We start from the raw sequence: 8,428 nt of genomic DNA on the forward strand, positions 1-8,428 counted from the left end.
GGCGGCGTTCCCGGGAGGACCCTGGGCCGCCAAGGCAGCCGCTGTCCTGACCACACACCGCCCGGCAGCCTCAGCCATCTGGCTCCGCGCGGTGCCCGGGAACCTCCCTACAGAAATGCCCTGCATTCGCTCGTCTTCCTAGCCACCCAGTAACACTTTCCAGATGCACAGATTGGATAGTGGCCAGCCTCGGGCTTGGCATGGCCTGGCAGACCCCTGCCAGAGACTCTGGGGGCTCTTCGACTGGCAGCTGTCACCCCTCCACCCCCCACTGTCTTTGGTGTTGATGACCTCCCCACCACCAGGGAGCCCCCACACCTGCAGCAGCTTGGCTACGCAGGTGGGAAGCCCAGCCCACCCTCTGTACCCCTGACCGGCTCAGGGGCGCGTGTGTGGAGGTGAGGCATTCGTGTTCTATGGCGTGGGGGGACTTGCCCGCGACAGTCTGCAGCCTCCAGGCTCCCCCCATCCATGCTCATGGCCATCTGGACAGTCACTCAGGCAGTGGCTCCGCCCACACACCAGTCAGGGGCTGCTGGGGGTTGGGCCTTTTTTTTTTAGAGAGGTTTTTCGCTATAGGGCGCGTGTGCTCACCAGACAGACAGAGAGAGAGAGACATAGAGACAGAAAGCGAGAAATCACCCCCCAGGGGAGATTGTCACGCCGCAATCCCTCCTCTATTCTCCTCTCGGGATCTTGGGCACACATGCGCCCGGCGTGAGTTTTAAGCCACCGGGTCCGGGACGTGAACCACAGTTGACTACGTGGGAGTCCAGCGACCTAGCCATTACGCTAACTGTTGGTTCCCGGGGCTGGGCCTTTCTCTTCCCTTTCTGAGACGTGCCTGGGAGGGAGAGGCAGCTTAGGGTCTTAGGATTTTGTGGAGAGCAGGAGCTGACCCAGGATGACCTCACTCGAGACCTGCCACTGAGTAGGTCTACAAGGACTCTCCAAATATTGTCATGCTCACAGGTTCCCGGGGGCTCGGCCACGTCTCTTCTGGGGCCACCATGGAGCCTACTGCAGCAAGCGGGGCTCTCCACTCAGCAGGCCGCGCCGGCAGCCTGGCTTGCTGAGCTGCCCTTCTGCCCGTGGTGGACTCCCCTCAGCGCTGCCCTGGAGGGGCGCCTCCAAGCCCTTCTGCTTCCAGACTTTCTCCTAGTCTACTGCCTTCCTCAGCTCCAGGGCTCAGGCCCAGAGACCTCTCCAAGTCTCTGCCTGCTTCCTGAGCCAGGGGCCTGTCAGGCCACCGACACTGCGGCTCCTCCTGGCAAGTGCCACCTTCTTCCATCTTCTTTTTATATCTTTTTTTAGGTTTTTGCCTCAGGGCACATGCACTCACCTGAGAGAGAAACAGTGAGAGGGGAAAGTAAGAAATGACCCCTGGGGGGTGGCCACGTCAAGACCCATTCTCTGTTCTTCTCTCGGGATTTTGGACACATGTGATTTTCAAGCCACTGGGTCTGGGACTTGAACCACAGTCCACCATGTGGGAGTCCAGCACCTTAACCAGAACTCCACTTGCCGGCCCCTGGGAAGAGCCACCGTTCAGGACCCAGCACAGCCATGCCCCTGTGCAGGCAGGCAGCTGGCGCAGTAGGTGGGCGGTTGCGCTGTTCCTCACCTGTTGAAATGGATGATCCATGGAATTCTCAGTCCTAGCTCTCCCCTAGCTAGACTGTTGACAGCCCCAGGGCCTTGTGGTGGGCAGGGAGCACTTCCCACCTCTCAACTTTGAAAATGGTCATGTGATTTGCTTTGACCCATGAGCCTTCTCTATGGCCAGCAGGAGGGCATGCCCCATGTAATCCACTGATTGCAGAAGAAGGTGTGTGGTTTAGCATCTTAACCCAACCCAGCCCGCGGAGCAGGTGACTCCACCCCTTCTGCCTTCTGCCCCAGCTGATCTGCACTCAGGGGTGCTGCAGACTTACAGACGGTTTGTTACTAAGCATCACCATGGCAACAGCTAGTGGTCCAATGGTCCCACTGCCTCTTTCACTACGAGTATGTGTAAGATAGAGACTGCGTCCTTCTTCCTCTGTGTCCCCAACACCAGCACCAGCACGAGGCTGAGGCAAAATTCCACAGCCACTCACAATGACGTGAGCACACTAGGAGTAGAATGACACTGCCTGAAGCCAATAAAGTGCATGTGTAAGACATCCACAGCCAATAACATAATTAATGATGAAGACAAGTGCATCCACCTAACGCCCAAACGAGGGCAGCCTGGGACTTTCCCACAACCACATCGATTGTGATGAAGTCCCAGCTAGTGTAATAAGGCAAGAAAAAGAAATTGAAGGCATGCAAATTGGAAAGGAAGAAATAAAGCTCTTTTTACCTATTTGCAGACAACATGATCACCTATGTAGAAAATTCCATGGAATCTACAAAACAGTCCCTAGAATTAATTAGTGAATGCAGAAACATTGCAAGACACAAGATCAGGAGATAAAAACTTAATTGTATTTCTTATAGAAACTGTATTTTTATCCTAAAAAAAGAACAATTGTATTATGCAATTATTATTATTATTAGTTTTGCTCTAGAGTATGTGTGATTGCTAGAGAGGGAGAAAGAAAAAGAGAGAGGGAAAGTGAGAAACCCTCCTCTGGGGGGGATTGGCCATGCCACAATCCTTTCTCCTCTCCAGATGTTGGACACGTACATGCACAAGCCTGCGTGCACATGTGCCCGGTGTGCTTTGCAGGCTCCAGATCTGAGACTTGAACTACAGAGTCAGCCATATGGGGTTTAGCCACCTTCACTATCATGCCACCAGCTGACCCTGTTTGAAAATTTGAAAATACCATTTACAATAGTATAAGATACATGAAATATTTTGGCTTAAATCTGTCAAATGACAAAGCCTATATGTTGAAAATGACAAATGTTGCTGAATGAGAGTAAACACCTAAATTCAGTGAAGAAAGACCCTGCTCACAAGCCAGAATTTGAACAGTTTCCAAAGTTGATCTGTACATTAAATCCAATCCAAATCAATATCCCAAACCATCTTCTTTTTCTTTTTTTGGGAGACATGCATCCAGTTCTACAATACAAGGGGTCTTCAACAAGCTCATGGAGAATGAAATGAAAAAGAAAGTTTATCTTGATGCAAAAATAATTTTGAAATCCATGCATAGTTTTCTCTTAATACATTGTTTCCCTGAACTTTTTGAAGACCCCTCATACTTAAGGAAATACAAAGATAGCAAAAATAACTCAAAAAAATATCAGAATCACATTTCTATTCAAAATATTATAAAACTTAGAAAGCAAGACAATATGGTAATGAGAGCGAGGCAGATAAATGGACCGATAAAACAGAAGAGGGTCTGGAGAGAGAGCACACACGGGCAGCTTTTCACACATGTACAGAGGCAGAGCCAATGGGGGAAGGAGGGTATCTACATAAACGGTGCTGAGAATTAGATTTCCATATGCGAAACCCTCGACCTAAACTTGACGTCTACAAAAATGAACTCAATCAAGTCGTGGATCTAAATGTAACATCTGAAACCACAAAACTTTTGGAAGAAAGCAGAAGAAACACTTGTGACCTTAGATTAGGCAAAGATTTCTTAGATACAGAATCAAAAGCACAGTCCTTTAAAGAATGAGCTTCCACACGGGATTAAATAAAAGTGATAATAATGAATTATTTGGTTTATAATGTGTATAAAAATATTATGTTTAAGGACTGATCCTTTAGCCTAGTGATTAAAGGAGCCAGATCCCACTTGGCTGACCACAATCTAAGTCCTGCCCTGGTGGCCTGAAAAACACGCCAGGAACGTGTGCATGCAGGCATGTCCCAAATCCGACAGGATGAAGAAATGGAGACGAGACTGCAGCGAGACCGTGCCCCTTGGGGGGTGCTTGCTCCCTCTCCCCCACCTCTCTTTTTCCAGGGCATACATGTGCCCCTTGGCTATTAAAAAAAAAAAAAAAGAAAGAAAGCAAAACAAAACAAAAACAAACACGTAACTTCAAAAGCGCTCGGTATGGAGGTGGCGTAAACAGATTGCGCCATTGCGGGTTCCTGCCTTCAGTGAGAAGGCACTCGCTCTCTGGGGTGGGGCGAGGGGTGTGGTGAGTGACGCACACACTGAAATCCCGGGCGACGGAGAGGGTGGCCTTCCCCACGAGCTGGACAGGCTTACGAAATACACGAAGGAAATGGGAGAAGGCACTGCATCCAGGCACCCCGAAGTACGCGAAGGGAAAAGGAGGGCTGAGAAGGACACGAAGCCACGGCACGGATGTGGCTGGCATGATGACGAGGGCTGCTCTGTCATTGCGCCGTGCGTGACGGGAACACTTAGAGTACGCGTCATTCTGCAGGGAAATGTGCAAAACGTAACATGAAGGGCAAGGCACAGAGGGCGGGGGGAGGGAGAACATGGCCAGACAGAGAAAGCAGGGGAGGAGGGAAAAGGAAGGGAGGTGAGCCACCTGCGGGGCATTCAGAGAGCAGAGGGCCTTGGGCACCGCCAGCCCCAGCTGTGCCCACTCTCCGAGGTGCCGCCAGACTTGGAGGCCAGGCCATGTGACTGGAAGAGCAGAAAGACGCTGTTACATGCTACGGCTGCACCATCTGTCCTACACACACGCAGACGCGCACAGGCGTGCGCACACACACACATACCACACGCACTGCCCACGTCTGAGGTTAATCAAAATGATGGGGAGACGGGTGACCCCGCCTCCTTCTAAGGTCTGGAGTGAGAGTGGCATGCGACCTCTCTGACTCAGTCCTGCTGACCAAGGCTGGCACAGGGCCAGCTGCACAGGAGGTTAGGAAGTTCCCAGAGTGACGTGGTCTTGCTCCATCTTCAGAAGGAGCCAGTTTTTTATTGGGGGGGATGGTTGTGGGAGGAGGGAGGAGGGAGCAGCAGCTGCCTACGCAGAATGATGGCTCTGGCTTCTCAGAATTCTTAAGCAAAACACAGCTCCATACCCGTATGAACTCCAGTAAGCTGTTCCGCACTAGCACGCCCACCAATAAATTGAAGCCATCTGAGTGCGCTGGCCCAGGCCAGCCGTGGATTTCCGTGAGGCCTGTGTGTTGACACTGACCCAGCACGGCCAGGAGGCATCATAACGGAGCCTCAAGTCCCTGGGAAGGTCACTTCCCTCCTCTGTTCATGAGCTTATCCGGGCCACCTCGAAGGGCTGCTGCAGTGAAGCCAGGGGAGGTTCGACATGCCATGCTGTGCCACGCTGTGCCCACGCTGCACTGGGAGAGCAGCACACCCCGTCGGACTAATGGGGGCTCATTAACGTTACCCACAATGCAGATTCTTGGCAGCCCCCCCCAGCCCCCGGACCAACAGGGTTCTGCTCACACCACGCCTGGTCCCACATGTGGCGGGGACCCTGGTGTGTCTCAGCCCCGCCATGAGTGTGTGCCCTCCTCTGTTGCCCAGCTCCCCACATGACACCTGTGGGCCCAGTACGCTTTCCAAGAAGTCACTCTGGCCTTCACTCTCCCAGCAGAGAGCAGATCTAGACTCCGCTCAAGGCACCCGGTGTAGTCAAGCCAAGACCCTGCATGTGCTCACGATGGCTGAGTCCATGTGGACCCTCCCGTGCCGTAGGCAAGGAGGCTGGCTTTCACTTCAGACTTGACCCACTCGGTCCCCTTGATGCTAAGATGCACTGAGCTCCGTGACACCATGGTTGGCCCTGGCTCCTGCACGAGTTACTATGTTAAAAATAAAACTGGGGGGCCAGCCCTATGGCCAGTGGTTACAGAAGTCAGGTCCCACATGTCTGACCGTGGTTTGAGTCTCCCTCCCACCCCCACTGCTTAAAATGCATGCTGGGAGCATGCGCACAAGCGCCCCAAATCCTGTCGGAGCGATGGAGAGAAGGAATTGCAGTGTGGCCGTGCCCCATTGGGGGTGCTTTTCCTCTCTTTGAATTTTTGCTGTTTCTCCTATCTTACTCTGGAATGTGCCCTGTAGCAATTAAAAACAAGACAAAACAAAACCCAAAAACCAACCAGGGAGGTTTGGTTTGCTGAGATGGAATAAGCGCTGCCTGCAACCGAGAGCCCTGAGGAGGATGCAGGGAGCTGCTAGCCCGGCTCTGGGCTCTCCGCTCTGGCTCTCCTGAGTAGGCAGCACCAGGCGCTCCGCTCCGATCAGGGAGGGGCGCCCCCCACGGGTGGTGAGTACCAGGTCTCTCTCTCCACCAGCTCCTGGACTAAGCTCACAGGCAGCCTGAAATCTCCCAAAACAGAAGTCCTCAGCCTCAGTGGTTTCACTGGCGAACTCGCCAGACACAGCAGAAGTCGTGCTGACTCTGCACCGTGAGCCCAGGAAACAAGGAGGGGCACCCTCCCTGTGCATTTTAGGAGGCCAGGGTTAGTCTAAAGCCCAAGCGTGCACCACCAGTTCCCTCAGGCACACGGCATGAAAGTCTCCATCAAAGTGTTAGCAAACTGAGCCTGGCAATGAAAAAAACACTCCAAGACAAGTGGGGTTGATGCAGGAGCTCAAGGCTGGTGGGATATTTTTAAGATCAATGGATGTAATCATCCTATTAGATTAAAGAAGAAAAACCTCATGGTCATATTCATTGAAAAGCACTTGACGGAATTCCACATCCATGCATGATAAAAACTCTGAGAAGGCCAAGCCCCGGCAGTGCAAGTGCTGGAAGCTTCGGTGCTGGAAGCCATGTGGCGCCAGCCGCTGGTGTGGGTCCCCAGCTGGCTGGTCTGCTCGCCAGTCTATGGGCACGTGCAGGGGATCCTAAGGAGCTGGAGGACTGGAGGAAGGGATGGCGGGGGGTAACCAGACCCTGGCAGGGGTGCTTTTCTTCTTCTCATGTGCACATGCACTATCGTGACTAAAAAAACAAATAAAGCAGACAAACACGTGTTGGAAAACAGTAGCAGTGGGGCGGACGGGCACCTCCCTAGTCTGCTGTAGGGCTGCCGAAGAGCCCCCTCCCCAGCCTTCTGGCTAGCGCAGTACTTCATGGTTGGGCAGAGCACCTTCCCCCGTCAGGACAGGCACCTGCACTCCACAGCGCCTCCTGAGGCCAAACCAGGAAAGCACAGCACGAAAAAGAAACCAAAGGTGTTTGAGCTGAAACAATGCTCCCTGCATGATTGCCTATGCAGGGGATCTTAAGGAACCTATTTCAACAGCCTTAGAAACAATGAGTTTAGGGACCAGCAGATGGCGTAATGGTTACATCACTGGAGTCCCATGTAGTTGACCATGGTTTGAATCCCAGACCTGGTGGCTTCAAACTCACGCCAGGCGCGTGTGTGTGCATGCCCAAAATTGCAAGAGGAGAATAGAGGAGAAGGGATTGTGACATGGCCATCCCCTCTGGGAGTTATTTCTCACTGTCTGTCTCTTTGGTGGAGGGACATGCCTATAGCAAAAATGTCTCTTGAAAAAAATGAGTTTGTTTATTTATTTATTTAGGAGAGGTTTTGCTATAGGGCGCATGCACTCGCCAGAAAGACAGAGAGACAGAAAGTGAGAAATCACCCCCCCGGGGGGATGGCCACGCCATAATCACTTCTCCTCCATTCTCCTCTTGGGATCTTGGGCACGCACACACACGCGCCCAGCGTAAGTTTAAGCCACTGGGTCAGGGACTTGAACCATGGTTGACTACATGGGAGTCCAACGACATAGCCATTATGCTAACTGCTGGTCCCAGAAAAAAATGAGTTTATTACCGAGGTCTTAGGACAGAAAATTCAGTCATGTTTCTACATATTAATAATGGATAACTAAATTTTTAAAAAATAATTTAAAATTTTTATTTTTTATTATTTTATTTGTCCAGAGAGAGACAGAGAGAGAGAGAGAAATCAAGCCTCCAGATGCAGGACTCAAACCACAGTCAGCCGTGCAGGAGTCCAGCGCCTTAACCACCACACTGTCTGCCAGCCCCAGTAAATGAATTTTTTATTTTTATTTTTTTTGAGAGGTTTTTGCTATAGGGTGCGTGTGCTCGCCAGACAGACAGAGACAGACAGAGAGACAGAAAGAGAGAAATCACCCCCAGGGGGGATGGTCACACCGCAATCCCTTCTCCTCCATTCTCCTCTCGGGATCTTAGGCACGCACGCACACGCGCCTGGCGTGAGTTTAAGCCACCGGGTCCGGGACACGAACCACGGTCGACTACGTGGGAGTCCAGCGACAGCCATTACGCTAACTGCTGGTTCCCATGAATTTTTTATTTTTCAGAGATTTTTGCTATAGGGCATGTGTACTCGCTGGAGAGACAGAGAAAGAGAAATCCCCTCCGGGGGAGATGATCCCACAACCCCTCCTCCATTCTTCTCTCAGGATTTCGACACACATGCACACATGCCCAGCATGAGTTTCAAGCCACCAGGTTTGGGACTTGAACCATGGTTGACCATGTGGGAGTCCAGCAC

This window comes from Tupaia chinensis, unplaced genomic scaffold, assembly GCF_000334495.1.
Source record: "Tupaia chinensis unplaced genomic scaffold, TupChi_1.0 Scaffold000355_1, whole genome shotgun sequence".
In the NCBI taxonomy this organism is placed as follows: Eukaryota; Metazoa; Chordata; class Mammalia; order Scandentia; family Tupaiidae; genus Tupaia; species Tupaia belangeri.